Here is an 8,077-nt window from a genome sequence, read left to right as displayed (position 1 = left end):
GGAGAGATGGCTTAGTGGTTAAGGTGTTTGCCTGCAAAGCCAAAGGACCCCAGTTTGATTCCCCAGGGCCCACCTAAGCCAGATGCACAAGGAGGCACATGCGTCTGGAGTTTGTTTGCAGTGGCTGGAGGCCCTGGTGCTCTCTCACTCTCCCTCTTTCTCTCTCTCTCTTTCTCAAATAAATAAATAAAATATAGTTTTTAAAAATTTGCCTATAATAATAGCTGAAATAGGAAGAACACTTCTAGGGACTCTAAGTCAGCATGCCACAAAGATACACATCTGTATATATTGTAGCACTATTCACAATATACAACCCGCCCAACAGATGGATAGGTAAAGAAAATGTGATATTCAGAGGGGAAGAATGAAACTGTATTGCTTGCAGGAAAATGGATGTAATTGGAGATCATGTTAAGTGAAATAAGCCTGTCTCGAAAAGACAAATGTCACATGCTTTCTCTCATAGGTGGAATGTAAGTGTGTATGTGACATGAAAGTAGAATGAAAGCTTTGTGGAGAGAAGGGGTCTACAGAGGGGACCAGGAGGAGCAAGAGAAGATAATGAGAGGGAAGATATGTCACCCCCCCCAACATGCATGTGCGACATGAAAGCAGAAAGGGGACTATGTATTTAGTAGTAGGGAGTGAACCAGCAGGAAGAGACAGGAGGAGCAAAGGAGGGTACTGGGGGTAAATATGAGCAAAATAAGTGATATATTATATGAAAGGTCATCATGAAACTCATTACTGTGTATGCTGACAAAAACAAAGGTTAATTAAGAACAAAAACCAGTAATAATTTGCCAATAATTCTCAAAAACATGAAGTCAAGAAACTATTGATACTAAAGATAACTGGGGCTGGAGACACAGTTCACCAGTTGGTTAAAGGCACTTGCTTGCAAAGCCTGATGACCTGGGTTTGATTTCCCAGTACTCATCTAAAGCTAGATGCACAAAGTGGCACATGCATCTGGAGTTTGTTTGTAGTGGCCAGAGGCACGCTCTTTCTCTCCCTACCTCTCTCTTCTTGCAAATAAACTATTTTTTTTAAAAAGATATCTGATGCCTTACAAAGAAATTTAGTAGGCAATTTTACACTGAATCTATTGCTACAGAAGATGTTTTAAGGGCTGGTGAGATGGCTTAACAGTTATGGTGCTTGCCTATGAAGCCCAAGGACCCAGGAAAGAGTGCCCAGTACCCACATAAGCCAGATGCACAAGGTGGTGCATTCATCTGCAGTTTTTCAAGGTAGGGTCTCACTCTGGTCCAGGCTGACCTGGAATTCACTATGGAGTCTTAGGGTGACCTTGAACTCACAGTGATCCTCCTACCTCTGCCTCCCAAGTGCTGGGATTAAAGCCACCATGTCTGGCTATTTAAGATTTTTTTATGCATTATCGTCTGTTGGTATACTTCAACAAAAAGCAAAACTAAGTTATAGCTACTCTATTTCAAATTACATATCTTTCTTTCTTTTCTTTCTTTTTTGTTTTTGGTTTTTGGAGGTAGGGTCTCACTCTAGCTCTTTTTTTCTTTTATTATTTTCTTTTCACAATTTTTATTAACATTTTCCATGATTATAAAGTATATCCCATGGTAATACCCTCCCTCCCCCTGTACTTTCCCCTTTGAAATTCTATTCTCCATCATATTACCTCCCCATCTCAATCACTGTACTTACATATATACAATACCAACCTATTAAGTACCCTCCTCCCTTCCTTTCCCTTCCCTTTGTATCGCCTTTTCAACTTACTGGCCTCTGCTACTAAGTATTTTCCTTCTCACGCAGAAGCCCAATCATCTGTAGCTAGGATCCACATATGAAGGAGAACATGTGGCACTTGGCTTTCTGGGCCTGGGTTACCTTACTTATAATCCTTTCCAGGTCCATCCATTTTTCTGCAAATTTCATAACTTCATTTTTCTTTACCGCTGAGAAGAACTCCATTGTATAAATGTGCCACATCTTCATTATCCACTCATCAGTTGAGGGACATCTAGGCTGGTTCCATTTCCCAGCTATTATAAATTGAGCAGCAATAAACATGGTTGAGCACATACTTCTAAGGAAATGAGATGAGTCCTTCGGATATACGCCTAGGAGTGCTATAGCTGGGTCATATGGTAGATCAATCTTTAGCTGTTTTAGGAACCTCCACACTGATTTCCACAATGGCTGGACCAGATTGCATTCCCACCAGCAGTGTAGAAGGGTTCCTCTTTTTCCACATCCCCGCCAACATTTATGATCATTTGTTTTCATGATGGTGGCCAATCTGACAGGAGTGAGATGGAATCTCAATGTAGTTTTAATCTGCATTTCCCTGATGACTAGTGACATAGAACAGTTTTTAGATGCTTACATGCCATTCGTATTTCTTCCTTTGAGAATGCTCTATTTATCTCCATAGCCCATTTTTTGATTGGCTTGTTTGATTCCTTATTATTTATCTTTTTGAGTTCTTTGTATATCCTAGATTTTAATCCTTTATCAGATATATAGCTGGCGAAAATTTTTTCCCATTCTGTAGGTTGCCTCTTTGTTTTTTTCACTGTGTCCTTTGCAGTGCAAAATCTTTGTAATTTCATGAGGTCCCAGTGATTAATCTGTGGTTTTATTGCCTGAACAATTGGGGTTATATTCAGAAAGTCTTTGCCAAGACCAATATGTTGAAGGCTTTCCCCTACTTTTTCCTCTAGCAGTTTCAGAGTTTCAGGTCTGTCTGATGTTAAGGTCTTTAATCCATTTGGACTTAATTCTTGTGCATGGAGAGAGAGAAGAATCTATTTTCATCCTTCTACAGATACATATCCAGTTTTCCCAACACCATTTGCTGAAGAGGCTGTCTTTTCTCCAATGAGTATTTTTGGCATTTTTATCGAATATCAGGTGGCTATAGTTACCTGGACTTATATCTGGGTCCTCTATTCTGTTCTGTTGATCTACATGTCTGTTTTTGTGCCAGTACCATGCTGGTTTTTTTTTTTTTTTTTTTTTACTATGGCTCTGTAGTATAGGTTAAAATCAGGTATGGTGATACCACCAGCCTTATTTTTGTTGCTCAGTATTTTTTTTAGATATTTGAGGTTTTTTTGTGATTCCAAATGAATGTTTGGATTGTTTTTTCTATTTCCACGAAGAATGCCTTTGGAATTTTGATAGGGATTGCATTAAATGTGTATATTGCTTTTGGTAAGATTGCCATTTTCACAATATTGATTCTTCCAATCCAGGAACAAGGGATGTTTCTCCACTTTCTAGTGTCTTCTGCAATTTCTCGCTTGAGTGTTTTAAAGTTCTCATTGTAGAGATTCTTTACTTCCTTGGTTAGGTTTATTCCAAGGTACTTTATGTTTTTTTGATGCAATTGTGAATGGGAGTGATTCTCTAATTTCATCCTCTGTGTGTTTGTTGTTAGCATATATGAAGGCTACTGATTTCTGTGTATTTATTTTGTATCCTGCTATATGGCTGTAGGTTTTTATCAGCTCTAACAGTTTGCTTGTAGCGTCTTTAGGGTCCTTTATGTATAGAAACATGTCATCTGCAAATAATGATAACTTGATCTCTTCCTTTCCAATTTATATCTCTTTTATGTGTGTTTCTTGCTTTATTGCTATGGCTAAGATTTCCAGGACTATATTAAATAAAAGTGGGGACAGTGGACACCCTTGTCTTGTTCCTGATTTTAGTGGAAAATCTTCCAGTTTTTCCCCATTTAGTAATATGTTGGCTGTAGGCTTGTCATAAATAGCCTTTATTATATTGAGATATGTTCCTTCTATTCCCAGTCTCTGTGGGATTTTTATCATGAAGGGATGTTAGATTTTGTCGAACGCTTTCTCCGCATCTAATGAGATGGTCATGTGATTTTTGTCCTTCAACCCATTTATATAATGTATTACATTTATAGATTTGCATATATTGAACCATCCCTGCATCTCTGGGATAAAGCCTACTTGGTCAGGGTGAAGGATCTTTTTGATATATTCTTGTATTCTGCTTGCCAATATTTTGTTGAGAATTTTTGCATCTATGTTCATGAGGGAGATTGGTCTGTAATTTTCTTTTTTTGTTCTTTCTTTGCCTGGTTTTTGTGTGAGGGGTGCGGTGTGTCCTCGGAGACACTGAGTGTGCCTGGCGCATCAGGGCAAGGAGCTTAGGATTTTAGCTGCTATCTAGAAAAGGGAGTTGGAAAGAAGGGAATGAAAAATAGCTTTACTTAGCTTGAACCCAGAAAGCCGTAGGCCCAGAAGCAAAGGTCTGCAGTCACCAGTATCGAGGGAGGGTCTTTGGGATACTTAAGTACAAACCTCATGGAGGGATTTTGTGTCTTCGGGTATGTCATGTTTCTGCCCCCTTGGGTTCGGGCTAGTTTTAAGTTGTGAAACAGGATTTTCTCCTGGCCTTGTCTGGACAAAGGCAGGCCTGCTATCTATATCAAAAGGATATTATCAACCCCCGACCAGACCATTTATAAAGGGAGCTACTGACCCTCAATCATGCTGTGTGTGCCAGAGGATGTCACCGTGTTGGTGTTTCTCTGTCTCCAAAGGAAGACGCGGCTGTCTACATCAGGACAGATGTTCTCGCCGGGATCAGGTTTACACTGGATGAAGGAGACAGGTAAGCACCATGACCCATGTGGCGCCTGGGAAGCAGCTGGCTGTAAATGGCCCTTTCATTCCTGTTCTTCCTGCCTAGCACTCCCCCATTGATAGGGCTTACAGGAAGAAGCCAAGACTTGGAAGCCTGAAGCAAGTTTCGAGGCAACTCAGATCTACATAGTGAGTTCCAGGCCAGCCTGGGCTACAGAGTGAGAGCTTGTGTGAAACAAACAGCAAAAGGTAGAACCATAAGCAGACGGTTGACAGCGTTTTGTGGTGGTTTGTGTCGTGTTTGGAGTGCTGAGTGCCCAGCTAATGGCACTTGGGCGGTAGAGGAGGTGTGTTGCTAGGGGTGGGCTTAGGGGTGTCACAGCCCGCTTGTCCCTTACCAGAGCTTAGTCCATTCTCTTGCTGCTTCCTGCCAATGGATGTAGCAAGAAATGATGTCCATTCTCTGCTCTGCCATGTCTTTCCTGCCATGCTGAAACTTCCCCTCAAGACTGTAAACCCACATCAACCCTTTCCTCCCGTCAGCTGCTTTGTGTCAGGTGTTTTGTCCCAGTAACAAGAAGGTAACTATGACACCTCTTTCTACACCCCTCCTAACATAGCCCAACAAGTATAAAATGATAAAATTGTGCCTTGCTCTAGAGAGGGCCTATCTCACCTATGCATTTCAAGACTAAGGGTTCTCATGGTTCAGGAAGAAAAGAGAAGCACCAAGCCATGGGGCAGCGTACTAACCATTCTCTCTAAGTAAGGGTAGCAGGCTGGCTTTGGCTCGGATCTTTTGGTTTTTGTGAGAACTGGCTGCCCAGCTCATGATCAGCCTCCCATCTCCGAGGAAACTTCTTCACAGGTCTGCCCTCAGGGAAGGACATTCCTGGCCCAGCTCTCAAAATCACTCAACAAAGAGGAAATATGCTTGAAACTTGCTCTAGGAAGATGCCCTTCCACAGGCTCTGCGCCTGCGGGCAGGAAGCAATTTGAGAGTAGGCGAGAGAAAAATATTTTTAGAAGCAGCAGAGCTAGCATGGTGGCAAAGGTCTGTAATGCCAGCGTTCGGGAGGCTGAGGCAAAATGTTGGCAAGTTTGAGGTCATCCTGGGTTACATAGTGAGTCTGAGGCTAGTCTGGGTTATATAGTAAAACCTTGTCTCAAAAACAAACGAGGGCGGGTGTGGTGGCACATGCCTTTAATCCCAGCCCTCAAGGAAGCAGAGGTAAGAGGATTGCTGTGAGCTTGAGGGTAATAGTGAATTCTAGGTCAGCCTGGGCTACAGCAAGACCTTATCTCTGGGGAAAAAAAAATGAAATAGACAACCACAAAGCTTGCTGGCAAAGCCTAACGGCCAGGGTTTGATTCCCCAGTACCTAATACAGCCAGATGCATAAAGTGGTGCATGCATCTGGTGTCCATGTGCAGCCTCAAGAAACCCCAACAGTTTCAACAAACATCTAGTAATGATTTTTTTCCAAAGGTTCAGTCATATCAGATTATCAATGAATTTCATTTTTTTTTGTTGTTGTAGTTCTTTGTTTTTTTTTTTTGAAGGTAGGGTTTCACTCTAGCTCAGGCTGACCTGGAATTCACTATGGAGTCTCAGGGTGGCCTCGAACTCATGGCGATCCTCCTACCTCTGCCTCCCAAGTGCTGGGATTAAAGGCGTGCACCACCACGCCTGGCAAATTTCATTTAAAAAAAAAAAAAAAACATTTTATTGCTGGGATTTGTGGCACACGCCTTTAATCCCAGCACTTGGGAGGCAGAGGTAGGAGGATCGCAGCAAGTTCAAGGCCACCCTGAGACCCCATAGTGAATTCCAGGTCAGCCTGAGCTAGAGTGAAACCCTACCTTGAAATATATATATATATTTGTGAGAGATACAGAAATAGGCAGGTAGAGAGAGAGAGAGAGAGAATGGGTGTGCCAGGACCTCTAGCTACTGAAAACAAACTCCAGATGCACGTGCCCCCTTGTGCATCTGGTTTACGTGGGTCCTGGGGAATCAAACCTGGGTACTTTGGTTTTGCAGGCAAGCACCTTAGCTGCTAAGCCATCGCTCCAGCCCTGAATTTCATTTTTCTAAATGGAATGCTTCATGAATTTGCATGTCATCCTTGTGCAGGTGTCATGCTAATCTTCTCTGTATCGTTCCAATTTTAGTATATGTGCTGTTGAGGCAAGCACGTGAATTTCATTTTTATTGTCTTGGAAACGTTTGCCTCAAAGTCATATTGTCTATAGCAATCTGTAGTGTTATAATCAAATACCGTTGAACAGGTAATTTATAAGCAACAGAAACTTATAGCTCACAGTTCTTGAGGCTAGGAAATCCAAGCTCACAGTGTGAGCAAACCGAGTATCATGTGCAAGCTTGATGTCTGCTTCCTAGACGATGTTTCCTGCCTTCCTTGAACCTCTTTGACAAGAGCTGTCGGGTTCTAATCACTTCCTAAAAGTCCCACTCAATGCTATTACATTGAGGACTGGGTTTCAACATATGAAGTTCTTAACTTTATTCATATACACCCTGCTCATAATCCCCTCCTACAGCCCTCTTTTGGACCTCCTCCCCTATTCTTCCCCCACTGAACCCCTTCTTCTTTTCTACTCTTCTGTTTTGATATCATCCTCTTTGGTTTTTGCCCTCATACTATGCAGGTCTTGTGTAGGTAGCAACAGCCACTGTGAGGTTGTGAATCCAATGGTGGCCACTTTGTGTCTGGAAGATAGCATTCCAAAGCTCCCCATCCTTTGGCTCTTCCATTCTTTCCACCACCTCTCCCACAATGGTCCTTGAGCTTTGGTGTGGTAGATAGTGCTGAACACTCCGCTCTCAACTCTTCTTAGCACTATGATGAGTTTTGAGCCTCCCCAGTATTCATTGCCTTCTGAAAAGAGAAGTTTCTTTTTTTTTCTTTTTTTAAATTTAATTTTTTTAATTTTTAAATTTTTATTAACATTTTCCATGATTATAAAAATATATCCCATGGTAATTCCCTCCCTTCCCCTCCGACACTTTCCCCCTTGAAATTCCATTCTCCATCATATTACCTCCCCATCTCAATCATTGTACTTACATATATACAATATCAACCTATTAAGTACCCTCCTCCCTTCCTTAAGAGAAGTTTCTTTAACCAAAGGTAAGAGTAGCATAAGTTAGGCATAAACCCTAACATATGACTCTTAAGGGGATACAACTATTCAATCGATAGTCCCCGCCATCCTGGGACTCCAGTGTGGGCGGGTTGACCCTAGGCTTGGTAGATAACTGTTAAGATAGGCATTTTGTTGCTGCTCACCTGAGGTGGACCCGTCTTCTAGATCCCCTGTGAGTTTGCAACAGTTCAGAGAGCATACATTAGCTAGTGTAAAACCAGAGACTTGATTTAAATGCAAGTGAGTGAAGATGAGTCTGGCCTTGAGCCTGAGCCTCCGGAACCTCTCCCAAG

The 8,077-nt window shown here is 41.9% G+C and overlaps 1 non-coding gene across 1 annotated transcript; it reads right to left on the bottom strand.

Moving 5' to 3' along the window:
• Positions 1-6,702: 6,702 nt before the first annotated feature.
• Positions 6,703-6,809, bottom strand: LOC123458199. Its single transcript, XR_006635497.1, has one exon. It is a non-coding gene; the product is annotated as a U6 spliceosomal RNA (small nuclear RNA).
• Between the last annotated feature and the right edge of the window lie 1,268 nt (positions 6,810-8,077).

The sequence above is a fragment of the Jaculus jaculus genome, chromosome 1, assembly GCF_020740685.1.
Source record: "Jaculus jaculus isolate mJacJac1 chromosome 1, mJacJac1.mat.Y.cur, whole genome shotgun sequence".
NCBI lineage: Eukaryota > Metazoa > Chordata > Mammalia > Rodentia > Dipodidae > Jaculus > Jaculus jaculus.
Note: the sequence above shows the minus strand (reverse complement) of the source record. Positions and strands in the feature narration are given on the sequence as shown.